Source organism: Molothrus ater, chromosome 12 (genome assembly GCF_012460135.2).
Source record: "Molothrus ater isolate BHLD 08-10-18 breed brown headed cowbird chromosome 12, BPBGC_Mater_1.1, whole genome shotgun sequence".
NCBI lineage: Eukaryota > Metazoa > Chordata > Aves > Passeriformes > Icteridae > Molothrus > Molothrus ater.
Genome location: NC_050489.2, coordinates 7,231,829 through 7,255,613, shown reverse-complemented (window position 1 = coordinate 7,255,613; position 23,785 = coordinate 7,231,829).

Sequence of the window (23,785 nt, the reverse complement as noted above, 5' to 3'; positions counted from 1 at the left end):
AATTTCGACTGCTGTTCTAATATAGCTGTCCCTTGTGTGAAGAACAGAAGCAAACCAGATAATTTGACCACATGAATAATGTGGTTTGAGGAAGATATTGAGAGAATAGCATTGAACAGGGATATAGCTCTGGAACTGCAAACTAAGGTACTGCCTTGGAAAAGTTGCTTGATGGAAGTGCAAGACCTTGGCACTGTTTTGTGTCTGAGGGTCTCAGTGAAGGTCCTTGGCATAGGGTGAATTCCACTCTTGGGGGCCTAGCAGAGCCTGGATCTGTTTGTGCAAGAGCATGGCCATTATTTTAATGCTCATTTAAAGAGATTCTGAACTGAGGACTAGGAGTATCTATCACTTTGTGAGTACCTGTAAACAACCTCCTGATTTGCATTAAGATAAAGCTGTAGAGCAGCACTGTGTTGTGCTGTGCTCTGGCTTTCTGGTGGAGTGGCTGCCAAACCAGTTAATCACATCTGCTGGATGAGACCCAGCTGTGAAAGGTGAAGATTTGCCCAATTTTTACTAAATGAGCTTTAGGCTTTTCTTGCCAGATCTGTTTTGTGGCGAGAGCTGTGAATTGATGGTGGTGGTGGTGTGTGAACTGTGCAGACCCACACTGGAGAAAGATGACATCAGCTGTACAAACATGTTTGATTTGCTTTCCAACCAACACATAATGCTGCTTTTGGAACGAAACCTAAATAATGCAGGGCAAAATCTGGGTGTCTTAAATGTTAACAGATTGTTTTTCAGACAATAAATGATCTAAGGTGAAGCCTGGGTAAGCATATAAAATAACAAATTGTTTAAGCTATTATTTCTTGGCAAAAAAATACAGGAAGATTCCGGCTTTTTATATCTATGTGTGTGTGTGTGTGTATATATATAACTTAATAATGAAATTAGTCTACTCTTCTACTCTCCACATCCTGACATGCTACGACAGTCTGAGAGAAATGATGCAAATCATTTTACTGTTGCTAACAGGAGTGAAACTCTGGCCCTAGCCTAAGGCAGTGATATTTTTTCACCCAAGAACTTTGTATTTGTGAAGGCTGCATTGCTGACTATTTAAAATTAAATGCTGCAACTTGAAGTTTTTAAGGATTTATCCCGAAATAGGCTTTAAAAATCACACTCGAAATTAAAAAAGTTGTATGATTAAGCCCAGCCTAGCAAAAGAGGTAATGAAGCTCTAAATAACAACAACAACAACAAAAGTCTTCATTTCTCTTGAAAATGTATTTAATCTTCCACATTGTTATTAGTCACTCTGCTTAACCCCCAGTAAGATTATTTCTCTCTCATTCAGTGTGAATTTTATATTATGCTCAGCTATTTGCTGTTGTAGTTTTGGTTGGCCTTGGGGACACAGTAAAAACATTGCATGTGTCTGCTGAGAAACGAGCCACATCTGCATCACATTAGCCAAGAGACAGGCTTTTGTAAATTGAATAAATGTGGCTCTTGGTGCGAAGGGAAAGGAATCTCAACCCAGAGGTCCGAGAAGGTTCTGAATCAAGAGGAGAGAATCTCTGGCTGTTTTGGTGCCCGTGGATGCAGGCAGGGGGAGCCTGAGCACCGCGGAGCCGCCCCGGGTAGCGCTTCCCTTTCCCTTCTTTCTTCTTTCCCTTCTTTCTTCTTTCCCTTCTTTCTTCTTTCCCTTCTTTCTTCTTTCCCTTCTTTCTTCTTTCCCTTCTTTCTTCTTTCTCTTCTTCTTTCCCTTCTCCTTTCCCTTTCCCTTGGCGGAGCGGGGCTGCTCGGCAGGAACAGCGCTGCCCCTGCTCCTCCTGCCCCTATGGCTTCTGTTCCCTAAAAGCTCTCCGAGTGTAAGAAAGCCGCCAGTCCTCGGAGGTCACGGGGATGTCAAACCTTTCATTCACTCTTTGGTGTTATCTTGTAATTTTTGTCTCTGTTGCTCCTCTCTATATGTTTTTATATAAGGCCAGGGTGGGTAAATATCTTGCTGCCTCTGCTGATTTTAGTTGGAAATAATGTCTTTTGTTGGACCCTGATGAAGTCATTGGGGGGCCTGTGGGGGTGACCATGCTGGCATTTCATCCCGCTGGACTGTACTGGAAGGTGTTGCTCCTTGGCCCGCAGAGCTCTGGTTTTCCCCTTTCAGCAGAGGATTCAGTGGTGCTGCGGAGGCAATGTAGAATTGTGTGGGGACTGTCATGGCAGAGTGCCCGTGGGCAGAACCCGAGTGCTCCTGAGCTGCTCTTGGGGACAATGTGGCTTTTCCTGCTGCTGCTCCTGCCTGTGTGGCACTGCCGGGACACTGCCCTGCCACAGCTCCCTGCCACCACCCACAGGGACTAGGACAACACTCTCGTGTTTTGGCTTCTGTCTGACTTTCCCCATGGTTGGATAAAGTTTGGATTTTCTAAAGGGAAAAGTAGCTATTCTGAATCCACAACTGTGAACAGTTGATAATTGTGCTGTTTGATAACATCACACATTTACCACAGTCAGCCCAAAGACAGGACCCCCCATGTTTCAAACAAATTGTGCTTGGGATGCACACATGAGGTAGGAGGCTTCTCTGGGTTTCCTTTGCTGATGTGTGTTTGCAAGAGACAACAGCAAAAATTGGTGAGCTGGAGACACAGTGACAGAGCAAGTGTGGGGACATGAGCCCCAGGAGGGAAATAAATTCTTGGGTGGGAAACAGTAGGAGTGCCCTGGCCAAGGATGTGGGCTTCAGAGGTGGGACAGGGCATTTACTGTCAATGAAGGAAGTATTTGGCAACATAGCAGCTCCTCTTCAAAGTGGAAGCAACCCCTGAATTTCTTTCTCCCAGTGGGCCAAAAGGCACAATGCAAGTGAAACCTCTTTCAGGAACTTTGGCTAAGATCGCAATTGCCAGGCTTCTTTATCATAATAATTTATGCTGCAATGTAATTCCTAAAGTAACAATAATAACTCAGATGGTGACAGACTCTTAATTAAAATTTACTATAGAAGACTTCAACTTTTAGCTGCTTCACTCTTCCTATTGTCAATACATATTGAGTGCAACAGTTTGGTGAGATGGAGTTAGAACAGCCTGGTGGCAGCTCCAAGAGCTGAGCACATCCTGGATCTCTCCAGGTACATGCACAGAGCTAGCCAGGGAAACAGCATTTCTGTCAAGGTTTGACCTTGATTTTACTGATTTAAAGATATTTGCAAAGTATGGGGATGGGTTGATAAACAAAGAAAAATCGTAGTAAGGAAATGTGTGATCTACGTCCTGGAAGATTGACTTTACACCAGTACTGAAAATAATTGAGGAATATTGAGCAGAAGGGGAAACTGGCAAGTGTGAAAAACTTGTGTTGGACTGCAGGTGGCTCTTAGCCAAAGCAACAGTAGTAACCAGCACAAGTCAGCTCTAGCCTTGCTTCTGGAAGGGGTGTTAATTCTCACATTTAATTGGCAGCAGTGTTTCACTGGGAGGGTGGGGAACAGGAACATGACTCTAAATGCTTACCCACCTCTTCCTACTGCAGAGCATTTTGTTCCTTTCTAGGGCACAGTGCTAAAAAGGATAAAATTGATGATTAGCCTCACTCCCATGGCACCTCCCATTGGCCCTGTGTAAATCAGGGATTGGAGCAGTCACATGAGCAATTCCAGTCCACTGACATAGCAAGTTCCTTGTGTTTTATTTTACTCTGGAATTCTTTTCAGGCACAAGTAGACTGATGAGCAGATGATGGCAAATAATTGAGTTAATCCAAGGAAGCTCCAAGGCTACGTCTATTGCAGTACATGTAGGAACAATCCATGCAATTTCCTGCCTGTGTCAGGGTGGATTATGTAATTATTTCAACTTTCTGAGGCATCAGTTTGCTTATGACCCCCTAGGTGGGATTTCTTGCTGTGGGCATCACTCTCACTAATTTCTTAAACTGAGACTTGAAGAAATATAGCCCAGAGTGTTATATGAGAATATACAACATTAGTAGTAGATAGAAATCAGTTTCAACTGATAAAAATATTGATTAAAAGAGATGCTTTATCAAGCATGTAAAAATCAAGACTTTGCTTTTTAATAATAAATAATTATTAAGACATTAATTTAATAATAAATATTATTAAGACATAATCCAAGTGTGCACATCAGTTTAGATGAAAGGTGACCACTGTAGCCTTGTCTTCAATTCATCATAATGAAATTCTTATATATATATATAAATATAAATCTTATTTACTCCTTTCTAGATGAGTCAGCCAATGTAAAAATAAAAGTTAAACAAGTTGGAAAGGAAGAATCCTTTTATTTCTCTATTTCCCTTTCTAGGAAAGGTTTCAATAGATACTTTAAATAGGAAATTTGAAGAGCAGAATCTTCTCTGGGTCTAGAGATCCATCAGGAACCTTAATAATTACCATATTTGAGGTTTCCTCCATAAAATCCTTTTCATGACTCTGGTATCAAGCACATGTTGATCATTATTATAGAAAAGACAACAGGAAAATGTAAATCAAGTTCCTTGTTCTTTAAAGGTATCAGGAGGATCTCTAACTCTCCCCTCTCTATGTGAGTCCACATTTATACATATAATTTGAATTCACTTAGGATTTAGAAAAATCTATTTTCAAGTGCCTTTTTTTCTGTGAAATAAGAATTCAAATTTTTCCCAAACCTCTACTGCAGTAAGTAAGAAGGACAATGATGTTACATGCAGTACAGATTCAAATATCTTTGCAGCCTTTCTGGTGCTCAATGAGTTTTCCTCAGGTACCTGTGCTGTAACAGAGAAGCAAGTCTAGCTGTGTAAGGCCTTTTCTGTAATTTAGGCTGGTGTGAAGTGTTTCTAGGTAACTTTTAGCACACTGATATGGAAACAGGCAAAATTCTTTCTCGAGCTGACATCAAAGCTAACAGTAGATCAAAAATGTTTAATGAAAAAACTCTTAGGTAAGCCATTAAAAATGCAACAAAGTGGTCAGTGTCTGGCAAAGTTAAAGCATGGATAATAACATTCATATGCTAATGCAGACCTGTTTACATGAGGGAAATATAAGCCTATCAAATTGTCTGAAGTTGCCATTAAAGTTCATGAATCCTTTTCTGAGATGAGACGCATTCCTATTTGAATGTAGATAAATATTCATGGGAGGCTTTCATTTGAAGGAAGACATTTTCTATTAATAAAATTATATCTGGTCTAGATATAACAGGCTGCTACTTGCATGTTGCAATAAAGGTGCTTTGCACAGTATGAAAAAGTGAATATTCATAGATGTCTTTAAAGTTTCTCAGTACAGTATCACCTAAAAAATTGCTGTCTCTTGGGGATTTTTGGTAGTGTTTTTGTTTATTTGTTCCTTTGTTTTTAAATAAGATTGTGGGTATTCTACTAACGTTCTTTTTTGTCTTTTTTGAGTTTAAGAGTAAAGTGCATTTCATCTCAGTTTCTTGAAGGAAAACAAAACTTTCACTGAACAGATCCATTTATCTAATACTTAAAGGCTTCTAGGGAAAAAGAGAACTGCAGAGAAAGTTTTTGCCTGGATCAAGTCAATGATATCTTACGTGAGGGGAGTAGCAAGAAAAAGGGAACATGTGAATGTGTGAATCTGGTAGAGAGTAATTCTGTTTTAACTTGTCTTAATTGTTGGTGTTTATTTCATGTATGGTTTTTACACTCTTTTTAGAATGCAACATCTCAGATAAAGCTGCTTTCATTCTTTATGTCCAAAGTACCTGCATAGCTGTTTAAATTGGGTAGCACTGCTCAATATTGCTGTTGATCAGGTGCTTTGGTGGACAGTGAACCATTGCAGCCTTCTTCCTAGGAATGTTTTGTCCTGCTTTTGATCCCTTGTGTGATTTCTGTGGTGTTTAAAGAGTAGAGTTCATCATTGAACCATGGGAGGTTTTTTGAGAAGTTTTTGGAAGAGCTTGCTCATTTTTTATTACTGGTTTGCAACAATCTGTAGGATTTTAACACATTTCAGATCTCTAGAACAATAAAAGAAAAATCTGTGAAGTTGCTCAATAAACTCCAACACTTTTGAAGGCATTGGTTGATATAGAGAGAGTGATGGGTTTAAGTTTTGGCTTCTTATGGAAAACTAGCACTGTGTGCAGCATTGTCAAAACAGGGGAAAGTGCTGTAAGAACTGCCAGACCCTTAGATCATGGCAGATACTTGTCAACAAGGAATCAATGAGTGGCTGTTCTCATGAATCAGCATCAAAAATCATCTTATTCAGCATTTTTGCAGGTAATAACGAAGTAAATTAAAGCTTGCTAATAATGCAATTTGCACTGGGCCCAAGAGGGATGGTACATATTGAGGACAGAGGATGCTGCTGGCTGGTTGGGCCAGCTCCCTTGGGCTTTGGCACAGCCCAGTTCAACACTTCACACCCAGGAAGAGGCAGAGTGCTGGGCACACAGTAGGGGTTATATTCTGGGAAACTCTAACTCTGGAATGAGCTAAGGGGAATCTTCAGCTCTAGGAATCTGCCTGTAATGTATTTAGCATGGTGGAGTCTGGGGCTGGGAGGCTCAGAGGTGCCAGAGCCCCCCAGGGCAGCGTGTCTGGGGCCAGGGAGCTGATGGAGCCAGAGCCACCAGTCTGCCTTGCTCGTCCTCAAGATTCCTCACATCCAAGGGTTGTGCTGCTCCAGGGCTTTCTAATCAGCTCCTGAGCAAATCCAAGAAGTATCTTGTTTTTCTTAGGGACAATCTAGCCCTAAGTTTTTATCAGAGATTAGCAGTTGCTAGACTACTACTGCACTGATATTATTTCCAAAGGATTGAAAAGAAATAAAAACGTATATTGCAGGAGCAGATGAAAGATGCCTAATGGGTAGAAAGGGCTGATTTAATCAGATATAGAATAAAGCTGGATTAATACTCTTGCAGTTGAATGTTGGGCACAGACTTCATTGGATTCCCTCCAGGCTTTCTGATTAGAGACTATCCACACTGGCAAATGCTGGGGTACTCTCAAAGGAGCAGTGCAACAGCATTCACATTTGAGGCTTCTGTAGCAAACCTAACTTTTAGCTGCCAATGTGTTAAATGTTTTATCTCATTCGGAGCCAAAATACTGACTGGATGTTACAGATGGTGATGTGCATGTTTTTGGAAAGATGATGAATGCCTCCAGCCCTAGCTACAAATGGCCAGCTAATTAAATAGTGTGCAGTGAGTTTTTGATTGTGATAGAGTGGAAATTTACAGAATTAGCTTTGGTGAATATTTTTATTCAAGAAACAATAGCCTTTAAGCATAGTATTTATTCATCAGGGGAAATTTGCCTCTACCTACATAACAACCACAGAATCTGTGCAGCACGTGAGTTGCCTTCACAACAGCAGTTAAATACTGAAGAGGAATTATGTGTGATACCATCTGCCTGTGGAAAATGCAGAAATTCACTCTGAAGGTGAAAATCTTGGTGGGTCTGTGCATGTGGTTGCAAACTGGCAGCCCTTGTGCTTTGGCCAGGGAGATTCTACACTAAGCCAGATCATTCTGCAGGTGATCAAATTTGTGGTAAAAAAGGAATGACTGTTCTTTGAGCAGGTGAAGTATCCAACTAGAAGAGGCAAAGGTCAGAGGAATAATTTAAAAATTTCCTTGCTTAGCAATACATTTATATTTGAAAAAAAAAAAAATCCATATATCCAAATCGTCAGCAAGAGCCATAGGCCACAAGGTTAGAGTGTAAACTGTCAATATTAACTGCTGCTAATGGAAATGCAGATTGCTGGAGCAATGAAGCACAAGATGCACAGGCAAGACATGGAACCAAAAGGAGTGACAGCAAAGCAAAGAAGAGGTTGGTGTAGGGTCACAGTGCTGGCCAGAATGTGCCTGGGAAGCAGGACTTGGATATATTTACCTTTTTTTAGTAATTTGCTCTGGGGAAAGACCAGCTTTACCATGAGCTTTTTCTCATTGCTGAAACTGTCTGGTTTTGGGTCCCTGTTGAGGCTAAACTAGCTGTGCAAGTAGCAATGAATCAAAGAGTAACCAAAGACCCTGTGCTGCATTTGAGCCACTCTGCAGATCTCCAGCCCTGTGTGCTCTGGTGAGCAACACAAACCTGCTTTCTGAAACACTCATTCTGAGACAGGGCATTGGGTTCTCATGTTTCATTACAGACACTGAGGGCTTGTTTGCATTTGCTGAAAGAATATTTCATTACTCTGGTTGCTTTTCTTAATGAAAACAAATATTTTAAAGTGGTTAATTTATGAGGATAAATATTATTCAGCAGGTTCCTAAACTCCCCAAGGAAAATAATACAGGCATGGTAAAGGCCAGCTCTGTTATATTAATAATTGATGTTTGGCTTCCTCCTAGCTCAACTGTGATCTATTCATCCTGCTTTGTAAAAGTGCAATTAGAGCTGAATTACAGTAATCAATAGAGCAGTAGCATTTAGAACCAGGGTACATAAATAGAGGGAAATTTTGCACATAGGAAGTTTTTTGAGGTATATTGCAAAAACTGCCTTCATTGGATGGAATCTTAAATGATCACAAAGGAGATTAAGTTATAATTGATGTAGATATTTCCAGAGGTTGTCTTTTAAACCAAAACCAACCTCTAACAATTTGATTGAAATTATTTCCCTTCCTTTTACTTCTGCTGTGTCTCCCAGCCCATTCTCTCACGATGTGGCTCCTGCAGCTTTCCTGTGCTTGTCCAAAAAGAGCTGCACTGTTTTTGGGCAGCTGAGAGGGGATGGGGAGCAGACTCTGCATTTGGGACACTGCATGGCAGATGTGGGAGGCTCTACAATGAGCAGTGGTAATGGACAGCCAGAGGAAGAACAGAGGAAAACTCCATGTGCTACAGCCACAGGAAATACAGTGTTGGGGAGGGAGGGGAGGTGGGGTGAAATGACCTCCACGATTCTGTGAGAAAGTTTTGCTTGATCACCCAAGAGTATAAACTATTACAGAAAGAAGAGCTGATAGTAACCAAGTGTGGTGTAGAAAGGAGCCATAGAAGAGGAAAGGCCTTGGAAGTCTGAGATAATGGAAATAAGGGTGTCCCTGTGCTGAGAGGAAAGGCTGCCACAAGCCTGGGGCACTGCCCTGTAAAGCTTGTGTACAAGCTCACACCAAATCTGTGAGCATCCCTGTGACTTAGGAAGACCCTGTGCTCTCTTTGTACCCTTGGGACTTAGGGGAGGATTTGGGTATCTCAAAATCTGGATGATGTTCTCCATGCTTTCTTTTCCTGCTTCCTTTTGTGCCCATGTGTGAGTCAGGAACAACCTTGAGAGTTCAGGAAACCCTGTCTGGCCCTGTTTCCTCTGTGGGGCTGCCAAGCACTGCTTGCACTGGGTTTGTTTCTGTGTTTTGGAGTTCTGTTGGGTCAAATCAAAGCCGAATTCAAATGTACAGAGTCATCTTCCCCCAGTATTTCATTTGCTCAGTTAAGGACTCTCTGAAGCTGAGTTGAGGCCTGACTTTGCTGCTGGGACATGCCAAAATCTGGCTGCAGGTCCCCATGGCTGGGGAGCACTGCTTGGGCAGGCACTGGGCACTCCTGTCCCTGCAGAGGAGCTCCCTGAGCTGCAGGGTGTGGTGAGCTGGGTCCAGGGCTGGTGGGACTCACTGTCAATGTGAAAGCAAGTGCTGGCTGATTATTGTTATTAATAATCACCATTGTATTCTCCTTCTCTAGAGCATTGTGGTGTTTGAGGTGAAATGAAATGCTTTCAGTTCTTTAAGAAATGTGGAATGGCTCAATAAAGTATTCCCTGTTGTGACTTTTGGACTTTATGCAATGTCAATAAAGGGATAAAATGTGTTTAATTAAAAAGAGGCTGATTTTATTGAACAAATATGCCATATAAAAACCAAAATAGAAGCACTAACATGTTGGTCTAACTTCTCAAGCACAATTTTCAGTTTACTAAAGAAATCTAAAAATAAAATATCTGTTAATGTAATTTTTAAAAGTTCATTTAATTAATCTTTATTTTTCTGGTGGCAAAAGCTTATTAAATGGGCGATACCAAATAGATAGGAGAAAGGTGCTATTTGAATTTGGAAGGAGATGCTTTCTTGGCTAGAGCTTTGCACTTTTGAACAAGGAAATTAAATAATTAAAGCTCTGCTTACTGCAATCTATATTCCTGGGAAGTATTTACTTGTCAGTGTGTAATGCATGCACCACTCTGCATGTGCATTATGTTTTAATAATGCCTCCATCTTCCTCATAAGGCATATTGTCTTCTAATGCAACCCTCTCCAATAACCCTGTCCTGGCAGCTGTCATGTGATCCTGATGGCTTTTGGTGAATAGAATATCCTGTAATTATTTTCCTCTCCTATTAAGCTTCACATTCTCTGTACACAGAAATGCACCTTTATATGGTAGTATAATGTGTATTGTTTCTTGATTTTATTTTTATAAGCATAATGAAATGATCTCCCTCCACATCCTGGACTAGCATAATGCTTCTTGATTTATTGCTGTACCAATTTATGTTGGCTTATCAGAAAGGTGCTTCCAGTGCATTAGTAAACCCCTGAAGTGCTTCTGGTAATAGGAAAAAGCACCTGGGTAGTTGTAAATATAGGAAAGAAGGTTTTCCGTTTGATAAAACCTCGAGCAGGAAATGCTGCTTAGGCTAAGATCACAATGTGTTTAGCCAGGCTGTCCCACTGCCAACCTTCTCCACAGGGTGGCTGTTTGCAGGAGAATTGAGTTTCTCTCTGGCCCTGGCCTGCTGCCCTTGGCAGTGCGTCCCAAATGTAGGCAGCAGTGCCCTCATTTTCTCACTTTGTTTACCCTGCACTGAAACAATTTGTGGTAATGTGAAGAGGTGGGAGCTGCTGGGTATTAATGCTCCCCTGCAAACTGAGAATTGGACACTCAGCTTAAAGACATTTCCAGAGGCTACATCAATTGAGGGTTGGGAAGCCTTTAAGTTTTGTAGCTTAGCTATGTAGCTGCATGTGCATCTGTCTGGGAGGAGAGGAAGCAAGCAAATCAACAAACAAGTCATTCCTCCCATAAATCTCTTCTGATTGAACCTGAGCACAGCATAGTGTGCTACAGAAGAATGAATAAACTGATGATAATAACAGAACCTGATTACACAGTGATGGGCAATAGCAGCAAATAGGCCTTATCTTGCACTGTGAAATAGAAACTCATGGCCAAACAAATAAGTCTGGATTCCCAGAGAGAGCATTTTCAGCAATCCATGGGCAATGACCCTCAAAATTATGTATTCAAAAAAAAGATTATTTTCAGAAGTGCAGCCTAGGCTTGTAGTGCAGCTGAGAAGAAGATATTTGTGTTGCTCAATTGCACATGCAGCCTATCATCAAACGTTCACCCCACTGAGGATGGGTGGTCACAAGTGGGTGCTGGTCAGGACCCAGGCACACATCAGCATTTACACTTTCTGCTCCTGCTTGGGCCATCTACTCTTCCTTCTTCCTCTTTATTCAGACAAATAATGACTTTTTAGGAGTGAGATGAGAATTGTAAACCACTGAAAATGAACCAAGGGCTTAACCCTTTGAGCACTTACCTGAATCAGCTCTACTCCCACAGGTGTACTCAAATTAGAGTGCACTCTACTGTAGTGTGGGGGGATGCAGAAGAAACTGGGTTTGCTTTTTCATGCAATCCCCCAAATTTGAATGTGTTTGCACATTCTTCTAGCACTGGAAAGAAGAAATATTTGGTAAATGATATTTAGATATGGCTTTGAACAGCCAGATCTGGTGGAAAGTGTCCCTCCCCAAGGCAGAAGGGTTGGAACTAGATGATCTTTAAGGTCCCTTCCAGTCCAAATCATTCTATGGTTTTATGAAATACTCATTTATTATCGTAAAAGTACAAATATATGGTTCAAAACCCAAGGTAATATAATTTGTGAGCTCCCTGTATACATTTCTTCAGCTTGAGTCAATGAAGAATTTTGGCAGCTGCTTCACTGTCAATAAAGTTTGGGCTATGTAGAGTTGTTACTTTACTGAGAGTTTGGATTTGGTAAGCTCTACTACTCTTGAGTTTAGAGTCTTAAGCCTTTGCTTAAAATTAAACATGTTTTTAATTTTTTTCCTGAGAGGGAGGAATTATTATCTGCCATAATACTGTCACACAGAGAAGTGATATAATATTGATAGTTCAGCTGCTAAAAAGGCTGCTGTAGGAGAAAAATGGTGACAAATCTTGGGAGGATGATGAGGGTCTGGCTCCCCTCCTCCATGTGCTCCTGACTGGGGGGGGCATTGGACCCTTGTGTCCCCACCTGGCACAAGAGTGAGATCAGCTGGAGAATTATGGATGCACAAGGAAGGGAAACTTTCCTAGGCTTTATAACTACTAAGAATAAATCCAGCAACCATTTTTTTCTACATGAAAATAATTTCATAAATAGAATCAAGTATCACTTTATTTTCTATAGAGGCTTCACTAGAAACTTTTCAGCTACAAAGCTGTGAAATAACTAATTTTTCTAGATAAAAATATGGTGTCTGTATGACAGTTCAGCTTGGATGCTCCTTCTCCAGTTTGTAGTACATGCTGAAAAACTGCCCTAAATAAGATTGTTCTTCACTGGCAGCAGCAGAACTGCAATAATTTATTCTAGCTGAGTATACTTTTCTTGAAAAGATTTTTAAAAAATGAAATAATTTTCAAGAATGTTTTACAACCTTATCAAAAGAAAACATCAAGAGCACTAATTCCAAAATTATGCTTGCATAAATGAGCGTGAAATGTTAGCATTGCAATGGATTTTGTATCCTTTAGAAGTAACATGAAATATTGCCAAGAAATAAAGTAAAATATGCATCCAACTGTATTGTTACAACAATGGTAATAATTGCTGATGGCTGTCAAAGGTACCTTTTGGCTCTAAAATCTCAAATCTTTCTCCCTGTTAGGAGCATTAGCAAATAGTTGTTGCTGGACTGCCAGCTTATTTTATACCAGCAAAGCTCATCAGTATCTCTGTCTCGTTGAAGGTGCTGCATTAGTTGCTGCTTGGCAGTGCATACTTGTCCTTCTAGCCCCAGATTTAGGGGTGGTGGTGGTGTTCCCCCAGTGCTAAGGCTGAAGGGAGCACTTGCAGGAGCTGAGATGTGTCTGAGTGTCTCAGTGTTGCACGTAGGTAAAACCCTACTAAAGGAAGGTCTTACAACACCATGGCTGAGGCCTGCTGCTTTGGCTGAGTAGAAAGGGTTATGGGAAGGGGACTCAGCTGAATTAGGGGTAAAAACCCTACAAGTTCTGCAACCATCATGTGTTCACATCCTGGTGTGTGGTGGTTGCTTGAATTATGTTTGTGATTTGAAGCTCTGTAACTGATAGAGGCCTGACCGCTTAGAAAGGCCTGGTTTTTGCAATAAAGCAGCAGTCCTTTGCACCTGCCTGGGGTCCCTGTGTCACTCTGGACCCTCCCCACATCTCAGGGGTGTCTCAGCAGGGTTGTGGAATGCTCCCCTGGGGCTGGGCACCCTGCACAGCCAAGGGCACAATGTGCTGAACCTCAAACCATGGACCAAGCTGCTTTCCCACTCACTGTACTTTGCATGGTGCATTTTGGAGCACACCCTGGACATTCACTGAAGGGGAAACAAGAGGAGAGTGGGCTTGTAAAATCTGGTGTAAAGCAAATCTGACTTCAGTCCTGAGGTTTTCTGTCTCGTTCTTGTGGAGCTGCATTTTTGGCTTGTTTCTCATTTGTCAGAGCTTATCATTATCCTTCAGGTTTCCTGTGTCAATTTGTTTAGAACTGACTTCTTCCAAAAAGTCCCCTCTGCATGCTGTAGGAAAACACGGGATACAAAATAACTATGAAAGATAAATTTTGGTTTGATATGAACATGGAGTTACCAGTTTATTAAATACATCTTATTGTGTGTACCAGTAAACACATAAATTTAAGTCTTTTGAGATGCACACACATATATGGAGTTTAAAAATTTAAAACTACATGATAAAATTCTAAGCAAGGACTACATATTTATCACAAAGCAATTAAATATCTTGGTTTGTTTATTCCAAAATTAACTTGGCATATTAATTTAACATGAAAAGAGTGATTTAATGAAATCCTCAGAGAATTACTATCTGCCCTTTGAATAAGTTATCTAAAATGCCATTTTATTATGCAAAGCTATGTAAAATAAATTGCATTCAAGCAGTGGTTCAGGAAGTAGCTTATCGTAGCCTCATGTTCATAAAGAAATGACATAAAAAATCTGGGGATCACTGCTTTTCTTTCAAAATGGGAAAAATTAAGCAGAGACAGTCTTTAATTTGAAAAGAGCTAATTTGACATGGAGATAATTATCTTGGTACTTTGAAATGTGATTAACTCTAATTATAGCCAGAAAAAACCCTTGAGGGAACAGTGAAAGCACAAAGCAGTGTGGAAGCAGCAGTGTGACCTCACGTGTGGGATTCATGTGATGGAGCAGGTCAGGTTCTTTTCAAGAGGGTACAAATCATCCTGTGAAAACGTGCAACCATTTCCTCTAACAGAGATTCCTATTTGCACACACGTTCACCCCTCAGCACCAGAGTAACATGGGCAATGCTTACATTAAACAACTGACTTCACTGCCTGTGTGCACACAAACACACAAATTACAGCTGGCACATCGCCTCATGTAAATCCAGGAGCTGTTTTGTCCATGGATAATCAGACTGAACTTCCAGCAAGATCAGGAAATTGATTCCAATAAGGGGATTGCAGGAAAGAAACCCAGCAAGCTGTTTACTGATTTTTATTTTTTTCCCAATTAATGGAAAAGACTGTTCTCTCAATTTAGTTTGGTAATTAATTTCAAACATGAGAACTAGTGGTACTAAATAGATAATATTATTCTACATGGCTGGAAATAGTTTTCAGAGTTTGGCTTTCTTTTAACTGAACCTAAGGAATTGCTCCTCTCACTTCTGTTTCCTGACAGTGACATCCATAAGGAAATCCTGGATCGTGCTGGGCTTTGGTTTTGTGTTATTTTTAAGCCTTTCCCAGTATTTGCCATAAAAGAGATTTAAACCAGGGATGATTTGCCTCAGCTGAGGTGGCAGATGCAAAAGCCCATGCAAAGAACGGCTAACTGGCATGGATTATTTAGTACTCTCACATTGAAGGCAGTTCCTGATCAGGGAGAGAAGTCAGAAGTCTGGCTGCTGTTACCCACTTAGACAAAGCTCAGAGTGTGTGGCTTTCCATTTCAGCAAATGCTTTCATACTCTTGTTTTATGGAGAAGAGTAAACAGGATTATGGGTTTATAGTTAGTGTGTTATACCAAGCTCTGTATCTTTCCCCAGAGGATCTGGTCATTCTAAGTTTGTTATGGAATATTGGATAATAAATGGATTATGATTTATTTGTGTTATTGACAGTTTAGCATTCCTTTCAGACCAGCTTTTGAGCAGGCAGTGGTGTGCTTTCTGTTACGTTTCAGCCTATTATTTCAACATTGCCCACTGCAAATGGTTTCATTCAACAATTGAATAGTTTATTTTACCAGTATGGATTATGTTTGGTGGGGCTTGTTTTTGTTGCTGTTGTTTTGGCTAAGGCTTTCTTTGGTTTGCTTCATGTGCATAATTTATTGAATGACGTGTTTGCACATAGCAATGTAGAATGTGGCTTCTAGGCCCCAAGCAGTTTGGTTAGTTCTGTGCTCTATTTAAACTGATATCATTCTTTCTGCATGTAAGGAAAATAAAGGACATTTTAGAACTGTAGTTTAGTTGTTTGTATGTGGTAAAACCACGCAAAAAGCAAATTGATTAATTAGGTAGAGATTGTTGCCTGAGTTTCCTCTCTAATGTCACACAGTTTTACTGAACTGGGACACATCTCAAAACTGCTCCAGTTTATATCACTCAGCTGATCATTTCAATCATAGAATCACACAGGGATAGAATGGTTTGGGTTGGAAGGGACCTTAAAGATTGTCCAGCTCCAACCCCTTCCATGAGCAGGGACACCTTCCACTATCCCAGGGTGCTCCAAGCCCCATCCAGCCTGGCCTTGGGCACTGCCAGGGCTGGGGCAGCCACAGCTGCTCTGGGCAGCCTGTTCCACCACCCTCACAGGGAAGAATTTCAGTACTGTTTGCCTTTTTTTTTTTTCTTATCAGTTATCTAAAAAACACCCTTTCTCATTTAGTTTAACTTTTAATCAAATGCAAAAATGTTGTGCTGTAGAAAAGTTGTTGCTGCAGTAGCTGGGAATGCAATGCATGCTGTAAAAATGGTAAAGCAAAAGGTTTCTACTCAAACACTAGGGAAAAATCTGAATATTTTGGACAGAAGAGGCACTGTCCAAATGAGCCTGGCACCTCTAGTTTTAAAGCCCAGGAAAGAAGCATAAGCAGCCTAAAAGCCAGCCTGGTATGCTCCTGCTCTTGGGCACAGTTCCTCTGGGCTGGGCAGATTGCTCTTGAGAGTGCATAACAAATTTAAATTGTCGCAAGCTCATACAGCAACAGCCTTTCACCTTTTATTTTGTTCCACTCTGTGTCACTTGTACCTTCTGACTGATCTCACTGTGACAGCCTCAAGTTTCCCATTAAAACCCCACCAAAGTTTGGTGAAGGACACAAATTGCCCAGCCCCACGACATTGCAGAACTGCAGGGAAATGTCTTTTTATTTTAATTGCTGCCTAAAGGTCCTTAGACAAGCTGATACATAATAATCACATTTTCTGGCTTTCCTGTTTTGAATTTAATATGGTATGGAAAAATTTATTGTAATTTTCGAGGGGGGTCTTAGCCAGAACTGTGGCCTCCCTTGGTGGCTCCTCTCCATCCTGAAATCCACCTGCTCATGCTCACCACCTCTAAAAATCACCCTCAAAGCTACTGTTGGATTCGTCTTCTTGTGTTCTGTATTACTACCTTCTTTTTTATATTTTTATCCTTTTTTCCCAGTTTCTGTCACATATTTGCAAGCAGTGAGGAGGTGATGATCCCAGAGCTGAGTGTGTTGGCAGGGCTTGAGAGCAAATGCACCAACCATGCGCATAAACCATGATGCACCTACAAAAAAGTACTGATCCCCTTAGCTCCATCCTCATAATTCAATATTCTGTCTGTGAATGAGGAGGATGTTGTGTTTCCAACCCACCTTTGTTATTTATTCTCTTCAGTAGATCTAATATTTGCAGAAATGCTCAAATAGAGATAAATCTTTTCTAATTCCTTGGGATTTTATTATAGCAGTTTTCATCATGATGAATTCTTTCAGTATTTAAGAAAATCAATTGTCAATTAACTTTTATGGGGAATTATGCATTGTGATTATTCATCAGTTGGGCATTATGGTGTAATTTGACAACTGTTATGAAAACATACAGTAATTTGCTTTTATTATCTATCAAATAGCCAACACAAGTTTCAAAAATAGTATAAGCTTTGGAATTATAATTAGAGAATGCTTTATTTGGATGTTTTTTATTACACAGTTTTACTGTTCAGAATTAATTATTTTGTTTGAAGAAAATTTAATATATTATTTACAAAAACCAGATAGCTTACATGGGTTTTGATTTATTTCTGTAAATGCTTGAAGAATTACAACTGCATTAACAAGATTGAAATAAGTAGATAATCATTCTAAGGTAAATAGGCTTGATTAAATAATGAATAGTTTAAAAAATATTGGGTTTTTCTGTTCAAAACAAAGTATGGGTATCTACAAATCTGAATTACCTGATAAAGTCTTGTTTCCCTTTGATTTGGAGGTTGGTGTTTCACTGCAGGATTGGTCCAAAGTTTATTTAATAATTTCTGTAAGCAACATCCATAAACTTTGACCCAACTTAGTAAATTCTGTAATGAAATGGTGTGTAACATTAGCAACAAATGTTTTCAAGTAAATGAGAGCATTATCTTCTTGTCAAAGAGCACAGGAAAAATGGATTTATGCAAACCCAAACAGGTTCCTATGCTGCTCTTCCTCCTCAGCTGTTGAGTACATCCAAGATCACCCTTACCTTTGCCCAAAGATATTTATTGACCACAGCATTCATTACTGAATATCCAAGTACCAATAACCTAAAATATATGCCAGTTTTAAAAGTCTGTATGTAAGTTTTAAGTGGTTTTTGCTTGTGAGGGATGTTCTCACTGGCCTTCTCCTGTCTCATTTGGAAGATGCAATGTCTGTTTGCTCTGGAGCTGCCTTGGCTCTAAGGGAGACATTCCAGTGGCTATTAAACCTCTGGGTGCAGCTTATCATGGAGTTATTGTGGCTTCTGTTCAGTGGAGTGTATTCAGTGTAGGAGGTGCATATGCAATCAGCCTGCATAAACCTTGCCTCCATAAACCTTTTTGCACTGAAAGCTTTTCCACAGTAATAATAATAACAGCAGCATTACTGGTAACTGCCACCCACTGTATAAAGGGTACTTTACCCAAAGAGTCCTAAATAAATCTGCAGCAATCTGATCCTTAACCATAGATATTGCAAAATGAAAGGCAGGTTATTGGCACTGAGACAATTTCCAGTGCCACTGAGCTCCTTGAGAGAACTGTGTGGGGTCATGACTGGCCCACCCCGTCTACAGCATCAACCAGTAACAAATACTGTTGGAAAGAGAAAAGGAAACATGCAAGACTCGAGTTGTCTTTCATCTGGATTTCCAGTGCAAATTTCCAGCACTCTTCTGCTCTGGGCTTCTCTTGAACCAAAGACTGAGCAGGAAGCTTTGAGTTCAAAATCCACAGATTGACCTTTACTCCATGAAACTTCTGTTGCACTTGTATTTTTATGCCTTCTCCACATTCTGAAGCAATGATAGCATGTGGAATCCACATTTCCTTTCTTCTGCTTTGCTTTTGTAGTTTGGTGATTTTTCTGCATGCTTTCTATCCCTTTGTCCTTTTATTTATTGTTGAGTTAGGAGATCTAAATGGTGCATTGGGAAGACTTAAGGTAGCTGAGTGCTACCATGGAATGTCCTTTGTCCTGATACCGGAACATTCTCCTCTGCTCCTTCAAATGTCTTTAAAAGATCAGTGTTTTGAGCAGTGTTAGGTTCCTGTGCAGTCACAGAGTTTTAAAATGCTTCCCCAGCATCTTCCCACCCACTTACTCTCCTTCTCTGTGAGGGGAGACTCATCCCTTCACAATTTACAAGCTGGGAAAGGAGCTGGTGTTAAATACTGTGCTGGCAGAAGGTATGGTCTGTTTCTAACAGATGTCTTTAGATTTCTGTCAATTACTTGTCTTGCTGTAATGCTCTCTTCTGATTTGTACTGCATGAAACAGGAGTTTAAATGAATTTAAATTCAAGTCAGTCACCAATCAAATGTGTTGGTGCAAGTCTGTCAGGAATCTACAGAGTTTATAGAACCTGTACAGAGGTGCCCTTACATAACCTGAATTTGTTTTAAACTTACCCATGCTGTTCTGCAAGGAATTGTATTCCAAGGATTGCCATTCCTTGCCATCAGTGTCCTTGTGCTGGGGTTAAAAATGGCCCTGGGGGAAAGGACAGGACTTAGAGCTGTGTCCTGACAGGAGCTGTGTCATACCTGAATTGCCTTCCACAGCTGAAAGGAAATCTGACTTGAACCATCTGAAGGATGTGTACAAGTGGAATGAGCTGGATTTATCAAAGATTGGTACATAACTCAAACAGAGGTAAATTGTGCTGCACATGAAGTTTCTGTGGTTACTCTGAAGGGCATTACTGGGGAGTCAGAGATTGGAGATGAGTGAGTGATGGGCTAATACTGCTCTAAATAAAATATGAAACAAGAGTTATGAAAACACTGAGCTGTATGTTCTCACAGATTTGGAAGTTTTATCAAAAAATACAATTAGTTGTCAAAAACATCCCTAAGCCAAGACTTTCTTGTATCATTTAGACTTCAAAGCAGTGTGTGTCATTCAGAATACACACTGCAGTGCAACTGGGAGGCAGCTTAGAAGATAATGGGAATAGCACTTTGAGATCCTTAGATGAGAATTAAATGAGTTGCTAAAGATAACTTTCATCAGGGACTTCAGTATTATTTAATTGTTGTAATTTATGTCAAAATAGAAAGCAAAGATAAATGTAGATATTTCCAAAAGATGCACAGAAACAAGAATTGTTTTGCAACTAAGTCCAAAGAATATAAGATAGAGACCAAATATGTACAGAGTTTGGCTTTTTTTTTTCCTCTGGTACTGATAAAGCTAATTACAGAAGAAAGTGGAGAAAACTGGTTTTGTATTGTCCAAACAAACACATTTTAGCTAAAAAGCATTCCATTAAGGCCCACTTGGGTAGAAACAGTGAAAAAGCAACACACAAGATGCTGCCAAAAATGTTAATAGATTATATCTCACCTGGGAGAAACATACTGCTGATAAGACTACTGATGAATGAAAGACAGCTAAAAATCACAGAATGAGGCAATTTCTGCTTCCTCTGAGCTTTGTGGAAGGTAAATGGAAGGGAAAATGACTTTAACATCATGAACATGATGGGAAGAATGCAGTCACAGATCCAAGAGATTTTTCATAGGTTGCTGAATCTTCTCTGCCCAAAGGTAGAGACTGTGCCTCTGACCATTCTGTACTCAGTGAGGCTTTGGAAATTGGGAAATTGTAATTCATTGCTGTTTGTGGGGCATTTCTTTTGCCTCTAAAGATTGAAGCTTCACAGCCCTGCTCAGTTTAGTATTTAAATGAGGCATATTTAGTCTACCATTGCACCTGTACGATGTTTTGCCTCCTCCTGTGTACTGTGCTTCGATTGCAGCAGCTTCATTTCGTGCTGACTTGAGATATCTTTGAAGATATTTGTGCTTCCTTTGTAGAAAAAATGCTGGATTAATTAAGACAAACACTATTTCTAGGCTGATGGGCTCTGGACATCAGGGCTGCCTAATCCATAACCACAAGCTAGACCATGACTCCATGGTTTTATTGCAGATCTTCCAGGTTTTTCTTTACCCACCCAACTGCTCCATCCCTGGGTGTTTCCCTGGGGTTGTGAGTGCAGCTGAGATGAAAAGGGCTCAGAGTGTGACTGCTCACAGTGCAGAGCCTGTGGAGCCCCTCCTGTCTCAGAGAAGCTGATGGATGTGATGCCTGCTGGCATAAGTAGAAGCGTGTTTGCCTGGGAAATGAAATGAAGGAAAAGGCAGAGAGAAAAAATTTGGAAGACAAATAGCAGTGGAAATGCCAACCTTTACTGACCTCAGTGAAACAGCCCAGAGATGGCAAGAAATTCAGGGTGGAAAAGTTGATGATTTATAGACTGCTTGTAAGAATGGCTCATATCTATTGCTATGAATTCAAAGTAAGGACACGTTATCTGTCAAAATACAAAGCTGTCCTCAAAAACAAATGTTTCTGAAAAATGATTGGCACAAGGCAAGGAGAGAAAAATGATCACCAACAATTCTTCTGAGTGTCACTGTGATTAGGCCCAAAAATTATTGGATGAATTCCAACCTTTCAAAAGCTGATATAGAAAATACCCTTGTAAATATTGAATGATACATTTTGAACAGCCTGACATATACTTACTTGCATGTACAATAAACATATATAAACATACAAGTAAGATTTTTCTTTTCTGTTACCATAATGCAAGAATTTCTCTATCAGACACACAATGTCAGATATGCCTTGGGAGAAAATACCAATGCTTTGTTTAGTTGGAAAAAAACCAAATGTTTTGAAGCAGTTATTTATCTTCCTAGTCTGTATCAAGTACAGTGGCTAGGAAAGAGATCTTTTTATTTTGTACTGTAATCTGAAGCAGAGGCATTAAAAGAACTGAAAACAAGAATAAATAGTGGCTTCTGCTTGTGGAAAGTCCAAGTAAAGCCATTTAAATTCAAGCATATCCAAGTGTGAAAAGCATTTAAATCCAAGTGTGAAAAGAAAAACATATTGACCTATATATGCAGCCTTTAATCAGACAGTTAAAATTGATGTTATAGAGAAATAATTCTTGCTAGTTCAGAAGTTTCATGCCACTCTTGGTACTTCAGTGGGAAATCTCAGCCATGTCTTGTTGTGTGTGTTAAATTCTGGCTTGCACAATATCTGTGTACTTTGGATCTTTGGAGTACCTACAATCCCAGGCAAACTGGAAAAGCCACTGCAGCTCCTGATATTTTACTGCTTAATTCAAAATTGCAGTTCAGTTGGATCTGAAAATAGTGCGGAAATCCAGGTGGAGCCTGGCACAACGTGACAGGCTGTTGTGTAGAGGTGACATCCTCCAGGGGACAGCTCAGGCTGACACCTGAAATGCTCTGTCACACTTATTGCAAGCCAAATGGAAACCTCCAATTTTGGGTTGGTTTGTTTTCAGGTAGCAATGTGGCCTAAATGGTGCTGTAGCCAGTCACCAGCTCTGTGTGAGTTATGCACAAGTATGGTTACAAAATCATCCTCCTCCTGGTCCCCACACTGACTGACAAAAAGCTCTGCTGCTGTTACCCTGTGAAATAAAACTTTCCTCTTAGCTGCTTCTTGCTATTTCTTTAACTTCTACAAAGGAAGGCGAGGAAGGCAAATTTCTGTGCATGCCAAATCTTCCCTCTCAGGATATATATTCAAGCAGTTTATGTTATGGTTCTAAGTACTCCTTTTAACCATTAAATCCCCATGCATATAGAATTTCCTGGACCTACTAGGAAACGATGCATTTCTCAGAAACTCTTTTAATCATCCTAGGGCTATGCAAACCAGCAGAGTTTTTCAAGAAGCTGGCACTTTTTCTTTGTGATGGGAGCTAGAGGCTGGCATTATCTCAGAGGTCTTTTCCAACTTTGCTGATTCTAATTCTGTGTATTGCAATTACTTGTAGATTTTATGATGACTGAGGAGTATTTGGGGCTCTCTTACTGTGTTATGTGGTGGAGTGAACCAGCTCAGTCCAACAACACCATTAGACTGCTTGCAGAGAGCTGTGCACAGAACCTGCATGTTGGTGATTTTTAATGTAGAATTTTTGCTAAAGCTGCTTTTTACTGTAGAATATGCACTAAAGGTACTTAAATACAGGCTGGTGCTAAGTCCAGAAGCAAGACTCTTTTTTCCTTTGTACTGTTTACCTCCTGATCCACCTCTGCCTCTATGAGTGTAACTTCTGCTTGGTGTGGGAGAAGATGAAGTCATTGTAATTGTACAGCTGCCAATTCTTTGACTGACTGACAAAAGACATGAGCCATCAATACTCTGTTATGTTGTCAGAGGCGGAAATTTTCTTCTCCTGCTAATTCTCTGTTACTTATAGGGAGAAAAGGCACTCTCCTGTCTCACATTCCAAGCCCCTATAGAAGTTGGGTAAAACCAACAAACATATGCATTTCAAATGTGCTTTAATTCCAGATTTGCTCATTTTAAATTTCTAATGTCATAGGGGGGAAAAAGTGCATTTAGTAAACAATGTGGTACATTACAATTCAATTATGCATTGCTAGAACAAGGCAATGTCATAATTTATGTCTTGAGGTTATTAAAATGTTATAATTCTAAATAGTTAATGAAGAAAATCTATCACAGATGTGACACAAAGGGGTTGCCAGTAGTGCTAGGACAATAAATGCCAATAGTCTGGGTCTCTTTAAGCAAACCAAGTTATAATGTGTTGTTTCTCTCGGTGCTGCAGCATGTTAAACAATACAAGGACAACTCTAATGAATCAGAAAAAAAGCCCAAATAGCTTAGAGACCTACCTCTGACTGAGGCTATAAACTGACACTTTTTAAAAAAGAATTCAGCATAACACATGCATTCAGTGATATTTCCCTCAATTTTTTTCTCTTGCAACTTTGACAAGAGGAATGTTCTGTAATCATTTATTT